The sequence below is a fragment of the Canis lupus genome, chromosome 33, assembly GCF_048164855.1.
Source record: "Canis lupus baileyi chromosome 33, mCanLup2.hap1, whole genome shotgun sequence".
In the NCBI taxonomy this organism is placed as follows: domain Eukaryota; kingdom Metazoa; phylum Chordata; class Mammalia; order Carnivora; family Canidae; genus Canis; species Canis lupus.
Window position 1 is genome coordinate 8,859,718 of NC_132870.1, and position 25,677 is coordinate 8,885,394.

The following is a 25,677-nucleotide window of genomic DNA, read 5'->3' on the forward strand; positions in this document are numbered from 1 at the left end:
TGTATATTACAATAGATGAATCTGCACTGACACATCATTATCACCCTTAGTCCATAGTTTAGATATTTTATTTTATTTTTAAAATTTTTATTTATTTATGATAGTCACGGGGGGGGGGGCAGAGACATAGGCAGAGGGAGAAGCAGGCTCCATACACCAGGGGCCCGATGTGGGATTCGATCCCGGGTCTCCAGGATCACGCCCTGGGCCAAAGGCAGGCGCCAAACCACTACGCCACCCAGGGATCCCTAGATATTTTATATCAGGTTCACTTTTGGTGTTGTACATTCTGTAGGTTTTCACAAATGTAAAATGATATATATCTACCATTACATTATCCCACAAAATAGTTTCACTGTCCTAAAAATCCTCTGTGCTCTCTTCCTGTTCCATCCTTCCTCCCCTCAACCCCTATGACAATGGACCCTTTTACTGTTGCCATAGTTCTGCTTTTTCCAGAATGTTATGTAGTTGGAGCCATACATGTCATAGTTGGATTTCAAATTGGCTTTTTTCACACAGTGTAATTCTCTCGAGATTCATCCAGATTGTTGTGTGTATGAGTAGTTTTGTCTCCTTTTTTAAATTGCTGTAGTATCCCATGATATGGATGTACTGCAATTTGTTTAAACTTTCACCTGTTGAAGGGCATTTGGACAGATGCCAGTTTTAGGCTATTATGGTTAAAGCTGCTGGGTGCATTCATGTACAGGTTTTTGTGTGGATGTAAATTCTCCTTTCTCTGGGATAAAGGCCCAGGAGTACAATCGTTGGATTGTATAGGAGTTGAATGTTTGGTTTTATAAGAAACTGCCAAGCTGTTTTCTAGAATAGCTGTATCATTTTATGATTTCACCAGCTATATATGAGTGACCCAGTTTCTAAACATAGATAACTATGCCAGCCACTCGTGGTGTCGCTTTTTTGTTTTAGCCATTCTGATAGGTGTGTACTGAAATTACGCTGTGGTCTTACCTTGTATTTCTCTAATGGATAGTGATGTTGAACATCTTTTCATGTGCTCATTTGCCATCTGTATATCCTCTTTGTATGGGCTTTCACAGAACAAAAATTTAAATTTTGATGAGGTCCAATTTATCAGTTTCTCATCTTATGGCTTTTGCTTTCGGTGCCAATCGAAGAATTCTTCCTAGCTCTAGATTCCAAAGGATTTCTCTGCTGTATTTTTTCCCTAATAGTTTGGCAGTTTCAGGTTTTATATTTAAGTCCATCATCTATTTTGAGTTAATTTTTGTACATCACGTAAGTTTTAAATAAAGGTTTATTTTTTTGCCTATGGATGTACAATTGCCTCATCATCATTTGTTGAAAAGGGTATTCTGCTTTCATTGAACCATTTTGTAACTTTGTCAAAAATCAGTTAAACATATTTATAAGGATCCATTTTGGGTTCTTTATTTTGTTTGAATGATCTATGTGTTAATTATAAGATAGTCTCTTTTTGTGATATAATTTGATGAGTGCATGTACTTTACGTGAATTTACTATTTATTTATTTAATATTATTACTTTTTGTATTTTTATTGATTTAAATTCAATTAGCTAACATATAGTACATCATTAGTTTCAGATGTAGAGTTCAGTAGTTTATCAGTTGCATATGAAACCCAGTGCTCATCACATCACCTGTCATCCTTAATGCCCGGTTACCCCATCTCCCCCACCTACCCTCCCTTTGGCAACTCTCAATTTGTTTCTTATTTAAGAGTCTCTCATAGTGTGTCTCCCTCTGTGATTTTTTTCCCATTCAGTTTCCCTCCCTTCCCCTATGATTTCTGCACTGTTTCTTATAAAGTTTCACATAAGAGTGAAACCATATGATAATTGTCTTTCTTTAATTGACTTATTTCACTCAGCATAATACCCTCCAGTTTCAACCACATCAATGTAAATGGCAAGATTTCATCCTTTCTGATGGCTGAGTAATATTCCATTGTATATATTTACCACATCTTCTTTAACAATTCTTCTATCAATGGCTCTTTCCATAGTTTGGCTATTGTGAACATTGCTGCTATAAACATTGGGGGTGCAGGTGTTTGTAGTAGAGGCAGGAGAGAAGAGTTTGTCATGGGGATGGGACAGGTGAATGAAAGTTTATGGTGGGAATCCCTTTGGATTTTTCCTTTGGCTAGTGCTGATGTATTAGAATTCATATTCATATACGTGAATTTACATGACTCATATAATCTCTAAATTCCTGTACTTGCTATTTGGTCATACATCAGTAACATGCTGACTTCTAGGATAATATCACTTGGAGCACTTGTTATTGGTTACACTCTTACCGAATGCCATGCTCTTGAAGAGGATTATGTGTTACAACTTCGATTGGGGTACAGGAGTGGTTGGAATGGCACCTCTGTCATTTTGAAATGTTAGGTGTATTTCATATACTAATAAATGTGAGCCACAACTTTTCCCTTTAATAATTCTAAACAGCTCCACTTCTGTTATGAAACTGCCAGTACGAGAAGATCTTATTTGCTAGATTACCTGTGTGTCCTACCCCAAAGCACAACTGCAAATCTAAATGCAGCTTTACCATCTGCTTAAACATTGATACTGTGGGTCCAGAGCACAAGTCACATATATGCTTCTTTTAGAAAGGTTGACATTTCTTGCAGTGCACTTCACCTTTGCTCTTACCAGATATGTGCAATTTCATTTAGCAGAGAAGTGCTGAGATGGGGGAAAATAGAAGCCTTGAATACATTGTAAATCTGATATGCAAATTTTATCACAGTTGCATTATTTGCTAAAGTTCATTTTGAGGCACTCTGGGGTGTGATTAATTTTAAGGGCAATACAGGATGTTGTCTACTGAATTTAGAAGCCCTGTGGGATAAGTGTACCTGCCTGTTTCCTTATTATCAAGGGAATTTTTAATATAAAATGGAAGCATAACAGTTAGAGTAGAACATTATAGTATCTTATTTTTACTGGGGCATAAACTATACTTGGAACTGAGCCATGGGATAAATGGGCCTATTGCAGCATAGGTCAAGCTAATAAAATACATTAAATTCTATCTATTTGTAATTTTCTGTGCATCATAAGAGTGTCTTATACCTCTTGGAGAAGAGGTTTTATTCTACCTATCTACTTATCTATGTAATTATCTATCATCAATCAATCATCTATTTTTTCAAATGATTCCAAATTTCCCCAACCATAATTTACTACTTGCTTATCACAAGTATTTTATATTTATATTCCTTAGAGTTTGCAATAATCATTTGGCAACAATCATTTGGTCTTGTATTATTTTAGAATTCATATTTAGATTCTGTATTATTGCACAGATAGCATATTTTTTCCCTTAACTGGATTATCAGCCTTCAGAGAACAGTGACCCTAATTTACTTTTTGTATTACCCAAAGGTCCTAATGTAGTTCTCAATGAATATTTTATTGATTTTCAATTATATAGGAACATTTTTTTAACCAATAAAAGAAAATGGAGTTTCAGAATATTTAGCAGTTGCTCAAGGAACCAGGTATATGCAGTCAGATTATATCCCTCTACATGGGTAAGGGACTACCCATGCCCATTCATTTCATGAATGTTAACGAGAATTTGGTTCTTAAGGCACTGTGTATGGTGGCAGGGAGAATGGATAAGTTCTTTTTTTTTTTTGTTTTTAGTTTATAAAGCTATTTTATTTTTCTCCAAAGCATACAGGAAGACCTCTATTTCCCAGTATCCCTTTGTGTCCAGGTGGACTGTGTAACTGAGCTCTTGCAATGGAAGGTGAGTGGAAGTGATATACGCCACTTCCAGGCCATAAAAAGCCCTTGTGCAATCTTCCTTGCTCTTTCCCCCTAACCCCACAGCAGTAAAGGAAGGCTTTTGATAGGACAGAAAACACAATGGAAATATCTCGAGCCCTGAATTGAGCACTTGGAAGGGCTGCCCAGAAGATTTCCTGGCCAGGGGCTTCAGTTCTGGATTTTATATGAGCAGGAATATTGTATTATTAAATAAAGCTGTGAGACATTGCAACTGTCTGTCACAAGTTAATGTTGAGTAAGACATGTAGAAAAATCAGTAATAGGGATTGAAGGGTTAAGAGCTTCAATGAGAGGAAAACAAATGAAAGGACAGAAGGAGGGGAGCTGGAGTTAAGTGATGTGGCCTTTGGGCTCCATGGAGTGGATGCTCAGAGGTTGGATGCTGTTGGCCGTGTTAATGGCTGTGTGAACTTTAAGAACAGAGATGTCAAATATTTAGCTGAGATGTTTTTAGAATGTAGTACTTAATACATATAAGAGAAATATAATGATGTTTAATTTTGAAGCATAGCAGTAAAATGAACACTTGTGAACATACCACCCAGTTAAGAATGAGAATATCATTATTGTTGAAGCTGCAACTGTATGGATAAATTTTAGAAACGTGATGAAAAGAAGCAGGTGTCAGAAGATTATAGTTGATAACATTTTTGTATAAAGCTCAAAAAAACCCCATTAAAAGAATGAGGTATTTAGGGATATATACATGCCTGATTTTTAAGTTGCTATGCTGTACTCTTTTGCCCTACACCTTTGGTAAAATCTTTTCTGAATTTTGTTGATGAGGATAAGGTTTGAAATGTAATGACAGAAGAGAGATATGTAAACATCTGATTATAGTCTTCTCAAAGTGTGTTCTGTGGACCAGAAGCCTTGGCATAATTTTGGATCTTATTAGTAATGCAGAATTTCAGTGCTATTGAGACCTACTGAATTAGAATCTGCATTTTAACAATGTACTCATTGATTTGTATGCACATTAGCCTGAGAAGTACCTGACTACAGCACACACTGTACAGCCCATTCTCCAGAATCCCTGTTTTTTCCCCTTCTCTTGAATTGGCTCCATATACTGTGTTCATCGGATAGTTCCACAGGGGGACAAAAGAAAGTGTCAGGAAACTAATGTCGATTGAGGACTCACTTTGAAATACAGACATATCTAGGGTTATCCTTCCTTCTTCTTCCCCCACTCCTTAATTCTCTGTTATAATCAGGCTTATAGTAGCAGGAGTCACCAATTCATATAAATCCTTAAATCACTGTAATGGCTGTTTAGCCATACGTCAGTAGAATGCTGACTTCTCAGGAAATATCAGAGCACCTCTTATTGGTTATACTCCTACTTAATGCCATATTTCTGAAGAAGATCATGTGCTACAACTTAGGCTACAGTGTAGGAGAGATTGGGATGAAGCACTAATATGTTCTCTTCTCAAATGGCACCTCTATCTTTCTGAAATGCTGGGTTTATTTCACACACTAATGAGTGAACTTGCTGGCTGCTAATGCATTGCCAGAAAGCATTAATTTGATCCAGTTCTTACCAAGTCCTTGTGGATCTTGTCAGGAATAGGACTAAAAGATGAGGTTAGACACTTCCTTAACTAGATTTTAAAAAAGGACAGTCTCTTTAGTTCTATAAAATGAGTTGACATGTGGCATTAAATCCATTGCTGTTATCTGTCATTGGCTTTTCCGGCAAAAATAATGAATGCTAAATTTTGTTAGAAATATGGCTCAATCTTTATATCATAAATGTGTTGGTAGAGCAGAGGGAATGTAATTGTTTTATCAGAATGACTTTGGTTTGTGGAGGTATAATTAATGGAAGAGATAGATTATGCCATGAGAATTTTCCACTTGTGTTTTGAAAATCTAACAGAAACCTGACAATGAAATATATTAAAAAATAAATCATACTTAAGAATATAAAAGAAATTAAAGAATAAATGAGGGGACTTCTCATTAAGCATGGTGGACAGTATATGCATTCTCTATCACTGCCACTGAAAGCTCTCTCAAATGACAACATAGAGATAAAAAAAAAAAGTCATAAGCCTCAAGGACAAAAACACTAGGAGAAGAGAAAAATACCACACAATTTGGAAGGGAAAAACAGATTGTTCTGGTAATCTATGGCTACATAATTAACTATCTTAAAAGTTAATGGATTAAAACAAATATTTTATCATACCTACAATTAAAAAAATATTTTATCTATTTGACTGAGAGAGAGACAGAGAGAGAGACAGAGAGAGAGAGTGCCAGCACAAGCAGGGGGAACGTCAGGCAGAGGCAGAGGGAGAGGGAGAAGCAGGCCCCCCCATGGAGCAAGGCTCCATTTCAGGACCCCAGGATCATGACCTGAGCTGAAGGCAGACACTTAGCTGACTAAGCCACCCAGGTGCCCCTCTACTCTACAATTTTTATGGTCAAAAATTTGGACAGGGTTCAATTGGGTGATTCTTCCATTTTGAGTGGCATTGACTATGAACCCTGGGGACTATTTTTTTGGCAGTATCCAAAAATACTGATTTGGAGTATCCAGGATGGCTTTACTCATGCATCTGAGTAGGGAGCTAGAGTCTAAGTTCACCTGGATCTCTTTCTCTCTCTATGAAGTCTCAGTCAGGGTCTTACCATATTACTTCTTCTGCAGGGTGGTTGGATTGTTTACTCAGGAGCTCAGGGCACCTGCAGTGAATGTCCAAGAGGTAGGATATGGATGCAGCCCCTCTGTTAGGGCCTGGGTCTGACGACTGGTGCAGCTCTATTTCTGCCCTATTTTAGTAGTTTTAATAGAACAAATGGGCCAAGAACATTAAGGCCATCTTTATTATATATAATATATTATAAATATATAATTTATATATACATAGTAAGAGTAACTTAGGGCGAGGAATCTGAAACTCAAGCTAGCAGTGAGAGAAACACAGAGGTCACCCAAGTCTGCTTTAGAGCTCTGGAAAACTAGGCTTAGGAATTGCAGGTACCTCTGAAAAGAGGGAGGTGGTACAAGTTGTGCCAAAAATATAAGGATTGGTCAAATGTCTGTATAAAAGCAGTGTAGGTCTTCTGATCCCCTTCCACTGTTTGCTGAGTGCCTTCTGCATGCTCATAGAAGACTAGAGGTCTAATTTCCAGAGAAGTTAAACCAAGAAGACTCTGGACTGGAGCACAACTGAAAGCAGGAGAAGCATGTAGAAAACAAAGATATTAAATTAAAATTTCATATTGTGCCATGGAATCCCCTTTTCCTCATTTCCTAAGTGAGTGCTCATGATACTGACAGACTCTTAGGTAAGAACTGGAGGATTCATCTCTTGAAATTTACATCTAAATGTCTACAGATGTGGACAATTAGGGGTCCAGTGGGATGACACCATCAGATCCACATCAGTGAAGCAGTCAAGTCCCATCTACACGTACAGCATCTACTCAGTTTTTCAGTGCCTCATTCTTAAAGTCGGCAATCAAGGATCCATAGATCTTTGAGCCAGATTCTTTTGAAAGCCAAACCAAATCTGTAGAAATAAAGAACATTAGAGTAGATGAAAAATGCAAAGAACAAAGTAAAATAATGAAAACTGTAATTAATATCCCTAAGTAGATGAGAAAACATATTTTATAAATGAAACAAAAAAGGCCACCAAATAAGCTATAATTCTTTGAAATAAGAACTATTGGATCACAGTGAGTAAACAAAGTAAATTTCTTGGAAATGAAAAATTTAGGACCAGAAATTAAACATTTAATAGAATCGTTAAAAGATATATTTGAGGAAACTTTATGAGTAAAACAAAGAGATGAAAAAGCTGAGAAATTATAAGAGAATTAGAAAAGAAGTTCAAGAGATCCTCTATTGAGATAATGGAATAAATAAAGAGAACAGAGAAAACAGAAGTGAATAAAAGGTGGGGAGAATTATCAGGAAAACATACCATATCTGAAAGGTATGAATTGACAGACTGATAGGACCCGCTGAGGGAGCACAGAACAAAGGATGAGAAAAGGATCCACACTGTGGCACATCATCATGAAATTCCAGAAAATTGACAAAGAGAAACTCCCAAAAGCTTCCAAGGAAGAAGAAAACTGACCAGTGTTCAAAACTGTACACGTTTTCTCATGAGCAATCCTGAGTACCAGAAGATAATGGAATGACATATTCAAAATTCTGGTTGAAATTATTTCCAGTCTGGGATTCTGCACTCAGTTAAGCTATCAATCAGGTGGGGGAAGAAAAAGGCATAATGCTTTTAGTTGATTAAAATGTGACAGAATATTTTCAGGATAAAAAAAAGTGGTGTGTATTACTGCTTATCATGCATTCAATTCTCAATTATACTCTAAATTCCTAAGGGCTATGATTTTAATTTAAATTTGGTCCTGTATAACATCTGCATAAGGAATCTACTCCAGTTCGTTTCACATAATATGTGGCCAATGGCTTTATGAAATTGGATATTGCCTGAGCTGTAATAAACTTTGCCTAGGAAAAGGGCGCCTGGGTGGAGCAGTTGGGTAAGCCTCTGACTCTTGGTTTTGGCTCAGGTTGTGATCTCAGGATTCTGAGATCAAGTCCCAAGTGGGGCTCTGCACTCCGCATAGAGTCTGCTTAAGACTTTCTGCCCCTTTCCCCTACTCTCTATCAAATAAAATAAATAAATCTTTAAAAAAACCTTGGCTTATAAAAACATGCTTGACTTAATGCTCTAAGAGAATAATATCCTTAGTACTAATTATTGATATATGTTTTAAAAAAATTTCCTTTAGAGGTCTGTTTATTGAAAGACTCAGTGAATGTATGTGTAACAATGTGAGCATCCTCCCAAACTATTGATTTTATTAATCATATCAGGTCTTTCGTGACTCATGGAGGAGTCAGTTCTAGAGTCATCAGCCTGCCTCTCAACAACAGGGGATCCTGGCAGCATATGGCTGGAAGCCCTTGGTCCTTATGATTACTAAATAGCCTTCTTATTCCAAACGCTGTGGAGAGCAGATGGTGGCCTTCTCCACATTTAAGAATGTTTGGATGAGCATATATCATTGTAAATTTAATTATTTGGTACTTGTTGAGTAAAATCATCTTTAGAAAATAAACTGTCTTTAGAGATTTTTTCCCCTTTCCAAATTAAAAAAAATTGCCTACATGGTAATACAACCGTAATATTTAATTAAGGTGCCTATTTATTGACTTTCCCAAGAGAATTCTTTCTTGCTTTTCCTGTGATATATTGTAATTGTAACATTACAATTTATTATTTCTTATTTTCACATGCATTGCTCTGATATTTGGGAAAAGTCAGAAAATCCAACTATTGAAATGAGTGACCTTTACATCTGGAAAACTAATTTGTTCAACATAAATATAGGAACTCCCATTATATCACTAAAATACACAGAATTAATAATCAATTTAACTTTTTTTTAAGATTTTATTTATTGGACAGAGAGAGAGAGCACAAGTAGAGGGAGAGCAGCAGGCAGAGAGAAAAGGAGAAGCAGGCTTCCCACTGAGTAGGGAGCCTGATGTGGGGCTTGATCCTAGGACCCTGGGATCGTGACCCAAGACAAAGGCAGAGGCTTTTTTTTTTTTTTTTTAACTCAAAGGCAGAGGCTTAACTGATTGAGCCACCCACGTGCCCCTCAATTTAATCTTTTATTAAAGGAAATTATTTGCTTAATCAAAGTATGTATACCTATCTTTCTGTATATGTGTTTTTTTAAGATTTATTTATTTATGGGGAAGGGGGAAAGAGAGCAGGGAGATGGGTAGAGGGAGAGGGATAAAACAGACTCCCTGTTGAGCAGGGAGCCCTATGAGCTGGATCCCGGGACTCTGGGATCATGACCTGAGCAGAAAGCAAGTGCTTAACCCATTGGGCCACCCAATAGTAATGTGATTAGCATTGACTTTCAGATCAACGTAGGGAAAAGGAGTCTTGAGAATTGTATAGATAAGTCCGAGGGCATCTGCAGTGTTGTTGCAGTGGTGAGAGCATTGGTTTGGGAGTAAACGGCTCAGATTTTAATTCATGTTCTGTAACTAACATGCTGGCTAGCCTTTGGCAATTCATTTAATCTCCCTGAGATACCTAATTTCTGGATAGAAGAAGACTTGGGTTCAAGTTTATTACTAGGGTTGTGATCTTATAAAGATCTAAAATTATTCTCTAATTTGTCAGCTAGAGATAATAGTAAGTGTCATACAACCGCATAGGTTATTGTTTTGGATTTTAGCAGATAAAATATGAAAACATTCATTAGATTGTAAGGTGATTTCCTAGTGATAGTTGCCATTATTTTTCAAGATTATATTTATTTATTCATGAAAAACACACAGAGAGAGGCAGAGACGTAGGCAGAGGGAGAAGCAGGCTCCTTCTGGGAGCCTATGTGGGTCTCATTCCCAGGACCCTGGGATTATGACCTGAGCCAAAGGCAGACACTCAACTACTGAGACACACAGGTGCCCCCATTTTTGTTTTTTTTTTTAAACATATCATTTGAAGACTATCTTGGACATATTTGAGTCATAGTTCAGCTCTGCACTGTCCAGTGTGGTAGCTACCAACACATGTAGCTATTAAGCATTGCAATGTGGCTAGTCCAAATGATACAGGCCATAAATGTAAATGCACCCAGGATTTTAAGACTTAGCATGAAATAAAGGCAAAATATCTAATTTTTTAGTATTGATTGTGTGTTTAAGTGATGCTTTTTGGATACATAGTTATATAAAAATATTATTACAATCAATGTCACCTGATTGTTTTTTTCCCTTTTTTTTTCCTTTTAATTTAAAATCATATGTGTCAGAAATTACTTAGCTGAAGGTGTGACCTTAGTGGGTATGTTTGTACCAGGTAGACTTGCTGCTTAACTTCAGCGGGCACACACCGAGACTCTTAGGGCCTCCAGAATTCCCTATCCATGGAAGGCTCTTATATGGTCGTATCCATTGTGAGGTCAGGTCTTCCCATTCAGGTAAATTATTGGAACATGTGGGATACTAAAGAGCTAGCCACCTAAAAATGCTCTGCTGTGTTCCTTAATTAGTTCTGATGTATTAATTTCCCTAACAGCTGGTTGTTTATATCACAGGAACTCAGGATGCCTCCTGCATTCTGTCTCCTTGTCCCTTTGATGACCTGCTCAGCCTTCAGCTCTGATTCCTGCCTGAGTTTACACTGCTGCTTTCATCTCTGTAACTGAGACCGTCTTGTAATGACCTTCTCTTAAGTCCTCCATAAGCGCTGTCCCCCAAGCCTGTCTCCTCGTTAAATGTGCAATGTCTCATGCCTGATGGCTGCACGCTCGTGACAAGTGGTCTGATTTCACCTCTTGAGTTGAATCCAAATGTTAACAGCCTTTCTTACCACTGAGGCTGAGCTCTAACAAGATCTTGTTTGTTATTTATCAGTTTTTTACTTACATGGTTAGACTTCACAGTTACTATATACAGTACTGAGTACATCGTCTCTTAATGATGACAGTGATTGACTGGCATATCAGTAAATGAGGTGTATATATGTTAATCTGAATAACTTTAAAAGCAAATCTGACAGAATAAATGCATTCAAAAGCGCAGATCTTGTATTCACTAGCCTTATGATGGCAATGATTTCACAATATACACATACATCAAATCATCACATCACATACCTTAAACTCATGCAAAGTTATTTGTCATTTACTCCCTACTAAAGCTGGGTGTGTGTGTGTGTAAAAAAGTAATAACAAACTAAAGCACAAATCTTGAGAGGCTGTGCAGATATTCTAATTACATGGCCAATACTTAAGCATTAACTTACAGTCACACTTCGTAAGGTTTTATTTTTATGATACCTGCATTTTGTTTGTGGTGCTCCAAGGAACTCAGTCCCAGAGCATAAATAAGTTGCACCCTGCCAGAACACCTATGGATGGCCCAGAGCTGTGGGGACGGGAGGGGGGAGGCTGTGCATTTTGATGACAGACAGTATGCCAAAGAATGAAGGCAGGAGAGGATGATGAGCCAAATCAAACAAAATTAAATTTCACTGAGTGTCCAGAAGATGAGCTGAAATAAAAGGTGGAGAAAACATGGTTTATTAGCAATATTATCAGAGAAAAGAAGAATGACTGGTCCTGAACTAAATTCATAATACGAGATTTCAATTTGGATTGGCTTCTTTGTTTGATCTAAAAATCTTGCTTTTGACAACTCTTTGGCTCCCTTAGCCTGCAAGGCCAGGAGCCTGTCTGTACTCCTGTCCTCTGCACTGGCCCTTTTACTTCTGCTGTGTCTTTCAGTACAGCACGACAGATGTCTTTTCTATCAGAGAGGATTTCCTGTTAGGGGCCAGTCAGGAATATAGGTCCTTTAAAAGGACAAAGAGGATTTCTTTCTCTCTCCATTGTGATGTTTTTCTCCACAAAAAGAACACAGCTTTTAGGTTTTACTTTTGCAGTGTTTGGATACCTCTATTTTTAAAAGGGATTTTATTTTATTTTTATTTTTTATTTTTTTAATTTATTTTTTATTGGTGTTCAATTTACTAACATACAGAATAACCCCCAGTGCCCGTCACCCATTCACTCCCACCCCCCGCCCTCCTCCCCTTCTACCACCCCTAGTTCGTTTCCCAGAGTTAGCAGTCTTTACGTTCTGTCTCCTAAAAGGGATTTTAAAAGGGAGGGCAGGGGCAACCCAGGTGGCTCAGCGGTTTAGCACCAACTTCAGCCCAGGGCGTGATCCTGGAGACCCAGGATGGAGTCCCATGTCGGGCTCCCTGCATGGAGCCTACTTGTCTCTCTGTCTCTCATGAATAAATAAATAAATAATCTTAAAAAAAAGCGGGGGTGGGGGGAGCGCAGGTCCAAACCTTGATTGGCTACTTTTTTTTTTTTTTAAAATTCATGAGAGACACACAGAGAGAGGCAGAGACATAGGCAGAGGGAGAAGCAGGCTCCCTGCAGGAAGCCTGTTGGAAAACTCGATCCCAGGACCCCAGGATCATGCCCTGAGCCAAAGGCAGATGCTCAACCACTAAGCTACCCAGGTGTCCCTGATTGGCTACTTTTAAAGAAATTATTGTGAAAGCAGAAGGATAGAGAATTAGCTGGCAAAGGAATGATTCTTTAGGGCTCTGAGTTACTTAACTCAGATAAAGTGTGTTAAAGAATGTCACAAAGGTGTGATATGGAGCCTTTTGAGTGTTGACAATCTCTTCACTTGTTTCTTCAAAAACTGCATAGATTAGTAGATCTATACCTCATATAAACTGAAACTATACCTTAAACTAACTTCTCAAAGGGAAAAAATTCTCTCATATGTATATATATATATGTATATACACACACATTTTATTTTTTAGATTTTATTTAAATTCAAGTTAGTTAACATATAGTGTATTATTAGTTTTAGGGGTAGGATTCAGTGATTCATCAGTTGCACATGACGCCCAGTGCTCATTACATCGCGTGCCCTCCTGAATGTCCATCCTCCAGTTACCCCTCTTCCCTGGCCTACCAGGTCTCTATGGCTAGGTGTGTTGCTAACCTTATGTGTCTACCCTTATAGGTTAAGGACCTTCCCCCCTAGCTGCTTTCAGAATTATCTTTACCTTTGTATTTTGCAAGTTTTACTCTGATATGTCCTGGTGTTGCTCTGTTTTTGTTGATTTTATGGGTAGTTCTCTGGCCTCTTGGACTTGAATGCCTGTTTCCTTCTCCAGATGAGGGAAGTTCTCAGCTGTGATTTGTTCAGATAAACCCCTTTCTGCCCCTTTCTCTGTCTTCTCCTTCTGGCTCCTATGATATGGATATTATTTCGCTTTATGGAATCGCTGGGTTCCCTAAGTCTACCTTCATGATCTAATAGTTTTCTTTCCCTCTTTTCAGCTTCATTTTTTCCCATAATTTTATCTTCTATTTCACATGTTCTCTCTTCTGCTTCTTCAGGCCTCATTGTGATTATATCCAGTTTATTTTGCATTACAGTTATAACCGTTTTTTTTTTTCAGCCTCAGTAGTTTTTAGGTCTTTTGTCTCTGCAGCAAAGGATTCTCTGGTGTCTTCTATGCTTTTTTCAAGTCCAGCTAGTCGTCTTATGACTGTATATAAACTCTAAACTCTTGTTCAGATATATTGCTTATTTCTGTTTTTAGCAAGTCCCTGGTCTTGATCTCCTCCTGACCTTTCTTTTGGGGAGAATTCTCTGTCTTGTCATTTTGGGTAAGTTTCTGTCTTTTACATGTTATGAAAGCTTATTATGTTTCCTGCACCACAGCAAAATGCTATATTCAAAAGAAGTCATACATTGTGCAGGGCCTGGTGCTACTTTCTGTATTCTCGTGGATACTGTGTACACTCTGCTGTTGGGTTTTAGTGCTCTTTCACACTTATCTGTCCTCTGCAGAGTTCTTCCTCGCTTTCAGTGGGGAGCACTTGGACCTTTATCTAGTAATGGTTTGATTTGTGTGTTGAAAAAAGCCTGGAAAAAAGGGAAAGAAAGGAAAAGGTTTTTTAAAAGAGGGAGAAAAAAAAGCCTTCTCCATAAAAAAAGGGGAAAAGGAAAATGAATAGAAAAAAAAAAAAAAACCAACCCAACACCCAATCAAGAAAACTATAAGTCTGATTCCAAAGAAAAAGAAAGGAAAAAAAAAGAGAAAGAAAAGACTGATCCCCCCCAAAAAAGGGGGGGGGGGAAGGAAATGAAAAAAACCCAAACAAGCCAAAAAACAAAGGAATATAAACTATAAGCCTAATTCCAAAGGGAGGAAAGAAGAAGACGAAGAAGGAGGAGGAGGAGGAGGAGGAGAAGAAGAAGAAAAAGGAGAAAATACCGCCTGGTTCTATTTCCAGCAGAACTGAGGGGGCATTCTGAAGCACTGTAAGATCAGTAGACTTGGTGCCTAGGACGGGCTGCCTGTGTTGTTTTTCCTGGGGAGAAGCCCCCTGGGCTGACTCTGAGTCAATCCTGCCCCAGTAAAAAAAAAGCACTTGTCAAGCATGGGCTACGGGGTTGGGGTTTGGGGGTTTGACATAAGCAGCTCCCATCTCCACTGGGGGCTGCTGTGTGGCTCTCTGATGTCCCACCATGTTAGTAGCAAGGATAAAATGGTGACACCCCACTCTCTTGTCCGGGTCAAGGGATCTCACACCCCCTCGCTGTTCAGGAAGACCTCATAGAGAAGCAAGGGCCTTCAGCACTCCAGACACCTAGCTCTCCCACGTTTTATCTTTGGCACAGGGCTGAGATTCAAAACTTCAAATCTTAAATCAGCCAGCACCACTCAGATCCACTCCCTCCTCCAGATTAGAGCCTCCCTGCACTTTGATTAGTGTGCCCTTTGTCAGTGCCCTGCCTGTGAGGTGTGTGGAATCTATGATATGTCACCTTGAAAAGCAGTGACCACTGTTATCCACCCTCAGCATGCACCTTTGTCCCCTGTGGATGAAAAGCTGTTTGTTGGTGCCTGCAGGGTCTATTGTCCTTGAAGAGGGTATTGACCCTCTTTCAAGTGTTCTAGAGGAAAGGGAATGAAGTTTCCCGTTGTGATACAGGGGATCCCTACACCACTTTGTGTGTGTTCCTGGACCAGAGCCCTTCCTTATCTCCAGGAGCACATGCTGCAGGTGCACTCCCGTGAAAGTTGCACACTGCCAAAACCTCAGAGCTCGAGTTCCACTCATCGTTAGCAAAAAACCTGTGCCACTTAGTTGTAGCCCCTACTGGCTCTCCAGTTTGTGGTCAGAGAGGTTTTCTTCTCGTGTGACCTGATGCCACACTCTCTCAACCCCTTTCTTCCTCTCTTCCTTTTCTCTCCCCATAGGAAGGCTTCCCTCCCTTCCAAGGCAAGGCAGCATTTCTCTCCCCCAATTCACTTCCACACACCTTGCACCTGAAAAGCCATCTCCCTCCAACCTTAGAGATCCTACTTCCAACCCTCAGATCAATTTCCTGGATGTTCCAATTGATCTGACCTCAATACCACTGTGTTCTAGAGACTAGGAAAACCCAGGGTCCCCCTACTTCTTTGACATCTTAACTTCTCTTCCACACATAGTTAATTTTCAAATGAGAAATATTTGTAACAGGTACAGCTTTGAAAATGATTTATCATATGTAATTACATTTATCAAAAAATAAAGAGGATTTTTCTCTTGTATGTCATCGCTGCTTTCTTCCCACAAAGGTTCAGAATGTCATCATCAGGGCACCTGGATGACTCTGTGGTTGAGCATCTGCTTTTGGCTCAGGTCATGATCCCAGGGTCTTAGGATCGAGTCCTGCATTGGGTTCCCCACGGGGAGCCTGCTTCTCCCTCTGCCTATGCCTCTGCCTCTTTCTCTGTGTCTCTCATGAATAAATAAATAAAATCTAAAAAAAAAAAAAAAAGAATGTCATCATTCTGAGTCTTTAGAATTCATCTGGTTGAAGATGAGATAGAAATGCTTGGTATCCAAATTTGAGAAGGGAAGAGAAGGTGAAGCATTTGAATAATTGTGCCTTGGCCAGCAGGTATTTTGTTTCCTGCCTTCTGTTCAGATTTATTAGCCATCATCCACCTCAGGGGAAAATTCCAGGGGGATGTCAGCATATGAAGGGATATCAGGCAAGATATCAAACATTCTTTGCCCAAGACATTCATCTTGTGGATCTTATGTTATTTTTTTTATTTTTTGGATCGCATGTTAGTCTACTGTGTGATTTTGTCAATTCTGACATACTTAACCTTGTGTATTGCCAAAGAAAATACAGAATGGACCTCTCAGGTGTGCTTGAAACAGGGGCTGAATAGAATTTAGCCTCAGATACTATACTATTGGACCAGATTAGGCTGCAAGCTATTCAAATCCCATGAATCTGTTTTGATAATATCTACCTTATATTAATTTGCTTCTACCTTATCATGAGGTACCAAAAGTTAGGCTAAAAAGCCCAGTAGATAATGCTTGTTCTCCCAAAGAGTGACTCTTTTCTTCACCCTTGTCCTTCCCCATGAGATCCTTAGAATCAGTCTGAATATTTCAGGGGATATTTGACAGCTCCACATTTAAAATCAGTAGGATTTCCTTGGGATGCCTGCGTGGCTCATTCAGTAAGAGCATGTGGCTCTTGATCTTGGGGTCATGAGTTCAAGCCCATGTTGGGCCTAGAGATTAGTTTAAAAAAATCAGTAGTGTTTTCTTACAAAAAAATAGGAATCCAGCCACAGAATACCTGAGAGGAAGTCCTAGAACACTTTTCATTTCCTGACATTCAGAGTTAGTCCCATTCTTCTAGAACCAGCACAGTATTTATTAAGACCCCAAATTCCGGAACCTAACTATGTGGTGTTGGATCCTGATTCTGTCAGTTGACAGCTGTAAGATCTTAAACAACTGACTTAACCTATATGTGTTAAGGACAATAAATGTTTTCTATTATTACTATAATTATTAAAGTCAGTGGTGCTACTCAATATAATCTCTCAGCATCCTCAGTTATTTTTAGAAAATTAATATAAAGATATGACACATAAGCACAATTTTCTCTCAAAAGTTTCTTAGGCTGGGGATGGGCAATCTCACATAAGTTATTCATTTTTGTTTGTTTTGATACTCTTTTATTTTTAGAACGGCTTTCATAAATATTCCACGTATTATCAGGACAGAATCTTTACAGTTGGTGCTTTTTAATTCCCTTCTGTTAACATGAAAACAAAGCTGCAGTTTCTTGTTCTTGGAATTGTTCACAACAAGGTCTTAGGATGGTGACTGTCATGCTACCCCTGGATATAATACACTAGCGTTGAATTCAAATTTGCTATGACAACCAAAGCACAGTTTACATTTTAGAGCTTCTTCATGAATTCCATGAAATTACAAAGGCTGCCACATATCTTGTCCAAAGATGCAATGTTCAATAAGGGAATTTCTCGATGCCTGTAATTTGAAGCAGTCTGAAGAGCTTCTTTTTAAGTTATTTACCTATTTTTGTAAGGATAAGAAGAATACCAATTGCAGTGTGTGCGACATATTTGAAAAACAGAACACTGAGAAATAGAAAGTATTTCTCTTGCACAAATTTAATTGATGATATATGACACTCAAAGTTTCTAGCTATTGTATCTCTTAGCCCAGTTCCCCATGAGCATCAGGTAACTTGGGATTTTCTCTACATGTGTTTGTGTAATTTTTTTTCAAGTTTCTTTCTAGTTGGTGATTCTTTTTTCTCAGGCTGACTCCTCATTTCATATCACTCAGTCCAGGCAGAACTTGTACTCAATCACTGATTCTAGTACCCTCTACTTTAGCTCTCCTACTTGCCTCTGAAATAGTGAAAAGCTCATCATGCTTACTGCAGTGACTACTGTCCTAGATCTAATTATTTCTGACCATGTCTGTTCCTTGATAACCATGAAGTCTCAAGTGAAAGTATCTTACATAAGCCTGTCAGTGTTCTTAAGGACATCCCCAGGGTTGGGGATCAAAGGCAAAGATCTTGATCATCAATGTTCTTGTCTGGCTATGGCAATAGAGCTGATATGAGAAGATTCTGTCTCTGAAATTTCAGTTCACTTTTCTTCCATGACTTCCAGATTAAAAAAAAAATGAGGAAGTGTGAGTGGGTTAACAATTGTATTTTTAGTTGTTATCCAAGAGTTAGCATTGAGGCCACCTGGCTCACATAAAAAGAATACATTTCTCCAATCTTTTTCCAAAAACTAGTCAATGCATTTTAATGCAGGTATGCTAATCATTCACACATGAATTACTGATATACCAGAAATAAATTCATATTCTTCAGAGGCAGTACCATATAGTGGAGAAGGCCCAGACATTGAAGTCACTTATGTTTAGTCTGGCTTTTAACAATTACCTTGCAGTTTATTATTTTTTTTTCATAATTAAGTTGGGAATAGTGTTTTATTCATAAATTGTTGTATTATATGAGATGCTAAATGCATAGCACCTAGTATACTGGTTGGGACAGATAGGTTCTTTACTAAATTATATTATTAGTGGTTTTATACTGTTGTTCTCTGTTATCATTAGCAAGCATCTTCTATACCACTATCACCACCATTTCACCTCTATCTGTGAAAGCACTGCTCGTTTTTACTATTTTTCCCCAGAAAAAAAGCAGAAAACAATAGCAAAATTCCAAGTGGCTTATAATGAGTCTCAAAAAAGTCTTAGGCCTTGCTATCTTGATCTTGATCTTTTGTCACATGGCTTGAATGAGAAGATTAATAGAAGTATAGATCTTCACTAGAATTAATCCCTTCTTATTTTATTTATTCTAAGGACGTTTCCATCTAGAAGTTAGTAGAAGGTGTTATTCAATACATCTCTGCCCTCCAGCACACACACCCCTCTTGATGTGGTCTGTCATTAATATGGAACATGTCCTTATGAGACGCTCTCTTGCTACAATGTTTAGAATCTGTTCAGAATAATTGGCTCCAATCCTGAAGAAAATAACTTTATAATTCAGAAAAGACAGTCTAAATTAGACATGTGTGTGTCCTGAATCATGATCTGTCTGTTGGATGGTCTTTTAAAACTTTGAGGAGATTATTATTAAGGTAACTTTGTTGTCATTGAAAATTGAAACTTTTCCAAACTGTTTTACATAAAGATTAGACTGAGGTTATGATTTTTTTTTTGGAGGTAAAGTGCCATTTTTATTACATCATACCAAGAGTACTTACTAACATGATTTATCACTGTTGATGTTGACCTTGATTACATGGATAAGGTAGTATTTGTCAGGTTTCCTATAAAGTTACCTACCTGCCCCCCTCCTTCCTATACTGTTCTCTTTGAAAAAAGTCAGTATGTGTAGCCTACACTTAAGTAGTGGGAGTTATACTCTATTTCTTTGAAGGCAGAGTAACTCTATAAATTATTTGGAATTCTTCTGAAAGATTTGTCTGTTCTCTCTTATTTATTCAATAGTGTGTTCATATCAGTATGGACTTGTGGATATTACATTGAATTTCTATATTATTGGAAAATAGAAGACTCAGGATAGCTCAGAAAGGAAGAAATTTAAAAAAATACCTAGTTTCACTGAAAATTTATTCTCATTTTAAGTTGTGAGCAAAAGTTCTGTTCCCTTTTTTCCTTACTGGTCATGCTGTTGTGTGCATACAATTTCCATAATTTTTCAAAACTTAAAATATATATAAGACTAGAACTTAGAATTTGTTTTATTTTATTTATTTTTTCTTTCTTTTTTTTTTAAAAAAAGATTTTATTTACTTAATTTGAGAGTGAGTGAGAGAAGGAGAGCACAAGAGGGAGAAGCAGACTCCCCACTGAGAGGGAGCCCAATGCAGGACTCCATCCCAGAGTTTGGGATCATGACTTGAGCTAAAGGCAGATGCTTAACTGACTGAGCCACCCAGGTGCCTCTACTTTTTCTTTTTTTTTAAAAATAGATTTATTTTGTTTATTTTAGAGAGAGAAAGAATGTGCAGTGGGGAGGAGCAGAGGGACAGGGAGAGAGAAACATAAGCAGACTCCATGCTGAGCATGGAGCCCAATGCAGGGCTCCATCTCATGATCCTAAGATCAGACCTGACCTGAAACCAAGAGTCTGAGAACTGACTATGTCACTCAGGCAGTCTAAGATTTGTATTTTAAAATAAAATACACATATTTGAAGACTTTTGTCTCCTTAGGTATTCAGTGTCAGGAAATATTAGGAGTATGAGACTCAGCAACATATAGCAAAGCATAATCTCTATCAGAACCTTTGGTCTTAGCCTAACACGTATGAAGTTTTGTACATCACAAGGTACAGTGGATATTCCAAAGCAGGGGCAATTTGTTTCACTACTCCTCAAAAGCAATCCAGTAATTGCTTTATAATTTTCCTCAAAGCCAATTCTCTTCTTAAAGGAGAGATTTATATTTCTGACTTGATATTTCCTATTGCAAGGAGAGGGGTTATGTATGCTATTCTCTCTCTCTCTCTTTAAAGATTTATTTATTTGAGCGAGAGATAGAGAGAGAGCTCACATGGAGGGAGAGGGGTGAGGGCAAGGGAGTGTTAAGCAGACTCCACACTGAGTGCAGAGCCCAATGCAGGGCTCAATCCCACAACCCTGAGATTGGGACCTCAGGCAAAACCAGGAGTCAGACACTTAACCAACAGTGCCACCCACATGGCCCAGGGGGGTTATGCTATTCTGATTCTACAATGGTGACTAATAAGAGTAATTGCATTTGGTCTCAAACATGCTTATGCTGGTTAAACTTATGTTTTTAAATTCCATGCTTTAAAATTAGGAAAATCTACAAGAGTGTAATAAGATAGTGGTTGTTCCTATGAAAACTGAACTTTTTTTTTTGAAGATTTTATTTATTTATTCATGAGAGACACACAGAGAGAGAGAGAGGCAGAGACATAGGCAGAGGCTCCCTGTGAGGAGCCTGATGCTGGACTTGATCCCAGACTCCGGGATCATGTCCTCAGTCCAAGGTAGATGCTCAGCTGCTGATAAAAATAACAAAGAAGGAAGCAAACCATAAGAGACTCTTAACTCTAGGAAACAAACTGAGGGCTGCTGGAGGGGAGGTGTGTGGAGGGTTGGGGTAACTGGGTGATGGGCATTAAGAAGGGTACATGATGTGATGAGCACTGGGTATTCTTTGCAACTGATGAATCACTAAATGTTATCCCTGAAGCTAATAGTACACTGTATGTAAACTAAATTGAATTTATTTTATTTATTTTTTTTTAAAGATTTTATTTATTTATTCATGATAGTCACAGAGAGAGAGAGAGAGGCAGAGACACAGGCAGAGGGAGAAGCAGGCTCCATGCACCGGGAGCCCGACGTGGGATTCGATCCCGGGTCTCCAGGATCGCGCCCTGGGCCAAAGGCAGGCGCCAAACTGCTGCGCCACCCAGGGATCCCTGAATTTAATAAAAATCTAAAAAAAAGATACAATTTGGGAATTGTGAAAAAATCATAAATTCAGATACTTAAAATATTTAACTTTTTATTCTGCTTAGAAAACCTCAAACTGCAATCATAGACATTGCATCATAGGTAGGCTTATCTGGAACTGCTTGTTTTATGGGTGGAGATCCAGCATCTCACACCCAATTTAGTCCCTTTTTCTGAAACCAAGTGGCATCATTAATTCTTGTGTTAAAGTAAGTCTGAATGGGTTAGACTTCTATTTGATACTGGGAGCTTCTGCTGTGACCCCTTCTCTGGTGTGTGAGATGCATATGCAGTAAGCAGAGATGGCTCACTAGACAAGCTATGTCTTATAAAAAGTATTTAATGAAGAAAGGTGTCCTGAAGTAGGTGAAAAGGCAATGCTCTGAAAATATTGGGTTGAAATATTTATAGATTTCTAAGTAAAAAAATTACTGTCTATAGCAAGAATATTTTCTTATTTAAAAAATGTTATGCTACCCAGAAAAGTTCATTGAAGGTGTCAACATTTTAAAATTTATCAACTATAAAATGCTACTTTCAAAATGATTGTGGGCAATTTTGTAGGGGGGAAAATAAGAACAATAGCCAAAAACCAGTTAAAGCATATTAGAAAAACTACATCAGTTAGAAGTCTAGTGACCCAAGATTAGACTGATATGATTAAAGTATGTGAATGCATATCGAGACTATTTAATTATTCTGCTTATTTTAAAGTGTTCATGTAATCAATATAAAGATTTTTAAGCATTCATTTTAATATATATGTGCATACTTCTTTTAGCAGGAATTTTAATTAGGAATAGTTTTTAAAAAATATTTTATTGATTTATTTGAGAGAGAGGGAAAGAAAGAATGATCAATGAGGGCAGAAGGAGAAAGAGAGAGAGAGAGAGAGAGAGAAGCAGACTCCCGGCTAAGCAGGAAGCCCCATGTGGGGCTTGATCCTGGGAACCTTAGATCATGACCTGAGCTGAAGGCAGGCACTTAACCAACTGAGCCACCCAGGTGCCCAAGATTAGCTTTTAAATCAAACCATTTGTCAGTCCATAAGTAAATATTTCAAAAAATTATAAGATTTTAATTACTTTAGTAACTCTGTCACTCTCAAAACTCTTACTTTGATGGTAAATTATATGGTCACCCATAATATTGATGTGGAACTCCAGTCATTGATTCTGTAATCAAAGAAAGGTTCTTGGCCCTTATTTTACAGATTGGTGAAAAACTTCAACTCTTTCTAAATAAAAATACTGTGTTTCATATTATCCTTTTCCTGCCAGTAATTATCTATTTCATTGATTAACAAACGCAATTGAGATTAGTTTCAGTTGCATAGAACAAAACAAGATAGAAGAAACTATGTAAAAGTTCATTTCCATTTCAAAATAAAAAGTAGTGGTTAGGAAGCTGGGCTTTGATCTAAAATCTGTGCTTTTATTCACTGCTTGGTGTGTAGCAGTTACGATGTTTTCAAGTGTAAGTAAAGAAAATCCAACTACAAGTATCCTACTTAAACATAAGGCGTTTAATTCCCCATGTAGGGATGCCTGGGTGGCTCAGCGTTAGGCGCCTGCCTTCTGCTCAGGTTGTGATCCCAGAATCCGGGATCGAGTCCCACATCAGGCTCCCCCCAGGGAGCCTGCTTCTCCCTCTGCCTGTGTCTCTGCTTTTCTCTCAGTCTGTGTCTCTCATGAATAAATAAATTAATCTTAAAAAAAATAATTCTCCATGTACTAGTAAGTCTGGAATTAGAGGGAGTTCCTGGGTTGGCTGATTTAGTGGTACAATAATGTCCTTAAGGACCCCAGATCTTTTGCAAGACAGATTAAAAACAACTAGTGAAAGAGAAGAGGGTCTCATCTCTTGCATTCCATGTTATTATCAGAGAAAAACTTTTCAGGACACCTGGGTGGCTCAGTGGTGGAGCCTCTGCCTTTGGCTCACGGCATGATCCCTGGATCCTGGGATTGAGTCCTGCAACAGGCTCCCTGTGGGGAGCCTACTTCTCCCTCCACCTATGTCTCTGCCTCTCTCTGTATCTTTCGTGACTAAATAAATTAAATCTTAAAAAAAAAAAAACAAAAAAAACCTTTCTGAGAAATCCTTCAGTAGATTTGCCTGTAGGTCTCATCAACCAGAATTGGGTCCCATGTCCATGCCTGGACCAATCACTAACAACATGTCATAATTTATGACAACAGTCATAATTCACCTGGGAGAATTAACTTTCTTGCATAAGAATAAAGCCCCAAACAAAAGTCTGACTTGCTATCAAGGAAGAAGGGGCTTTCCTGTATATAATCAACAGTATTTGTAACAATTAGCTATCTCCTAGTTTGCTATCATGATCAATTATGTCGTCACCTCCTTCCTTCAAATACTGTAATCATACTAAAGCTATGGCAATTTTCTTGTTAGTTGCAGTTGGCAGACATGTTATCACATCCCTCAAAATGAGTTTTCAATGGTGACAGTTGTGCTTGAGCCTCTTTTCAAAATACCCTTGAGTCTTGGGGTGCCTGGATGGCTCAGTAGGTTAAGCATCTGCCTTCAGCTCAGGTTATGATCTCAGGGTCCTGGCCCCACTTTGGGCTCCCGGCTCAGCAGGGAGTCTGCTTTTCCCTCTTCCTCTGCCTGCTGCTCCCACCCTGCTTGTGCTCTCTCTCTCTGTTAAGTAAATAGATGCAATCTTAAAAAAAAAAAAAAAAAACAACCCACCCCAAACCAACCAAACAAAATATCCTCAAGTCTCTTGGATGAATTTGATACATGTTCTACTATCATAGTGTTGATTTAAATAAGTATTATTGAATACCTGATTATATGCAAAGTTGTCCATGAATCATGGTGTGAGATAGAATGGATAAGGTATGGGTTCTGTCTTTAAGGATCTTAGATTATAATAAGCACAAAGATAATTATCATTATTTAAGGTTGTGACATAATTTTATTGTCTAAGTTTCAAGGAGCACCTGGATGTCTTGGCCAGTAATTATCCTAGGGAAAAACTTAACACCAAATAAAAAAAAAATAAAGAACATTCAGTTGCATATGTCCTTACTTATATGTAAAATAAAATCCCATGGGGATCCCTGGGTGGCGCAGTGGTTTAGCGCCTGCCTTTGGCCCAGGGTGCGATCCTGGAGACCCGGGATCGAATCCCACGTCGGGCTCCCGGTGCATGGAGCCTGCTTCTCCCTCTGCCTGTGTCTCTGCCTCTCTCTTTCTCTCTCTCTCTCTCTGTGCGACTATCATAAAAAAAAAAAAATTAAAATAAAATCCCAAACCAGGTTTATGGAATCAAGATGCTGTCCCTATTGGCAATCTGTCTGGAAGAAAGCAAAATTAGATCCCTTCCTTACATCATTCATTAAAATAAATTCCAAATAGATCAAAATTTAAAAAAAGAAAATATTAAAGATTATAGGAAATATGGCAGAAAATGAGACAGAAACCTAGGAGCATAAAGGAAAAGGATGATCTATTTCATCATACAAAGATAAAAATAGGGGACCCCTGGGTGGCTCAGCTGTTTGGCGCCTGCCTTTGGCCCAGGGCGTGATCCTGGAGACCCGGGATCAGTCTCATGTCGGGCTCCCTGCATGGAGCCTGCTTCTCCCTCCTCCTGTGTCTCTGCGCCTCTCTTTCTCTCTCTATGTCTATCATAAATAAATAACTACATCTTAAAAAAAAAAGATAAAAATAAATTAATATGACAAAAGACACAAAGTCCAAATATAAATGATAGTTGGAAAGGGCAAAAATAAATTTCATAGATCAAGGGTTATATCCCTAAAATGAAAAGATCCCTATACGTTTTTACATGTGTAGGCGCTCTGCACTATGCAATTAACATGTGTGGGTGTTTGGAAAGTTTTCCAATCCTTGTTTAATTAGCTCAACTGGAAAGGTGTCT

The 25,677-nt window shown here is 38.3% G+C and overlaps 1 long non-coding RNA gene across 1 annotated transcript in view; it reads left to right on the forward strand.

The window, feature by feature from the left end:
* Positions 1-11,327, forward strand: part of LOC140624010 (uncharacterized) — a 63,260-nt gene extending 51,933 nt beyond the window's left edge. The window contains exon 4 of the long non-coding RNA XR_012023567.1: positions 10,930-11,327. This is a non-coding gene — a long non-coding RNA (uncharacterized lncRNA). The remainder of the gene's footprint in view (positions 1-10,929) is intronic.
* The last annotated feature ends 14,350 nt before the right edge of the window (positions 11,328-25,677 follow it).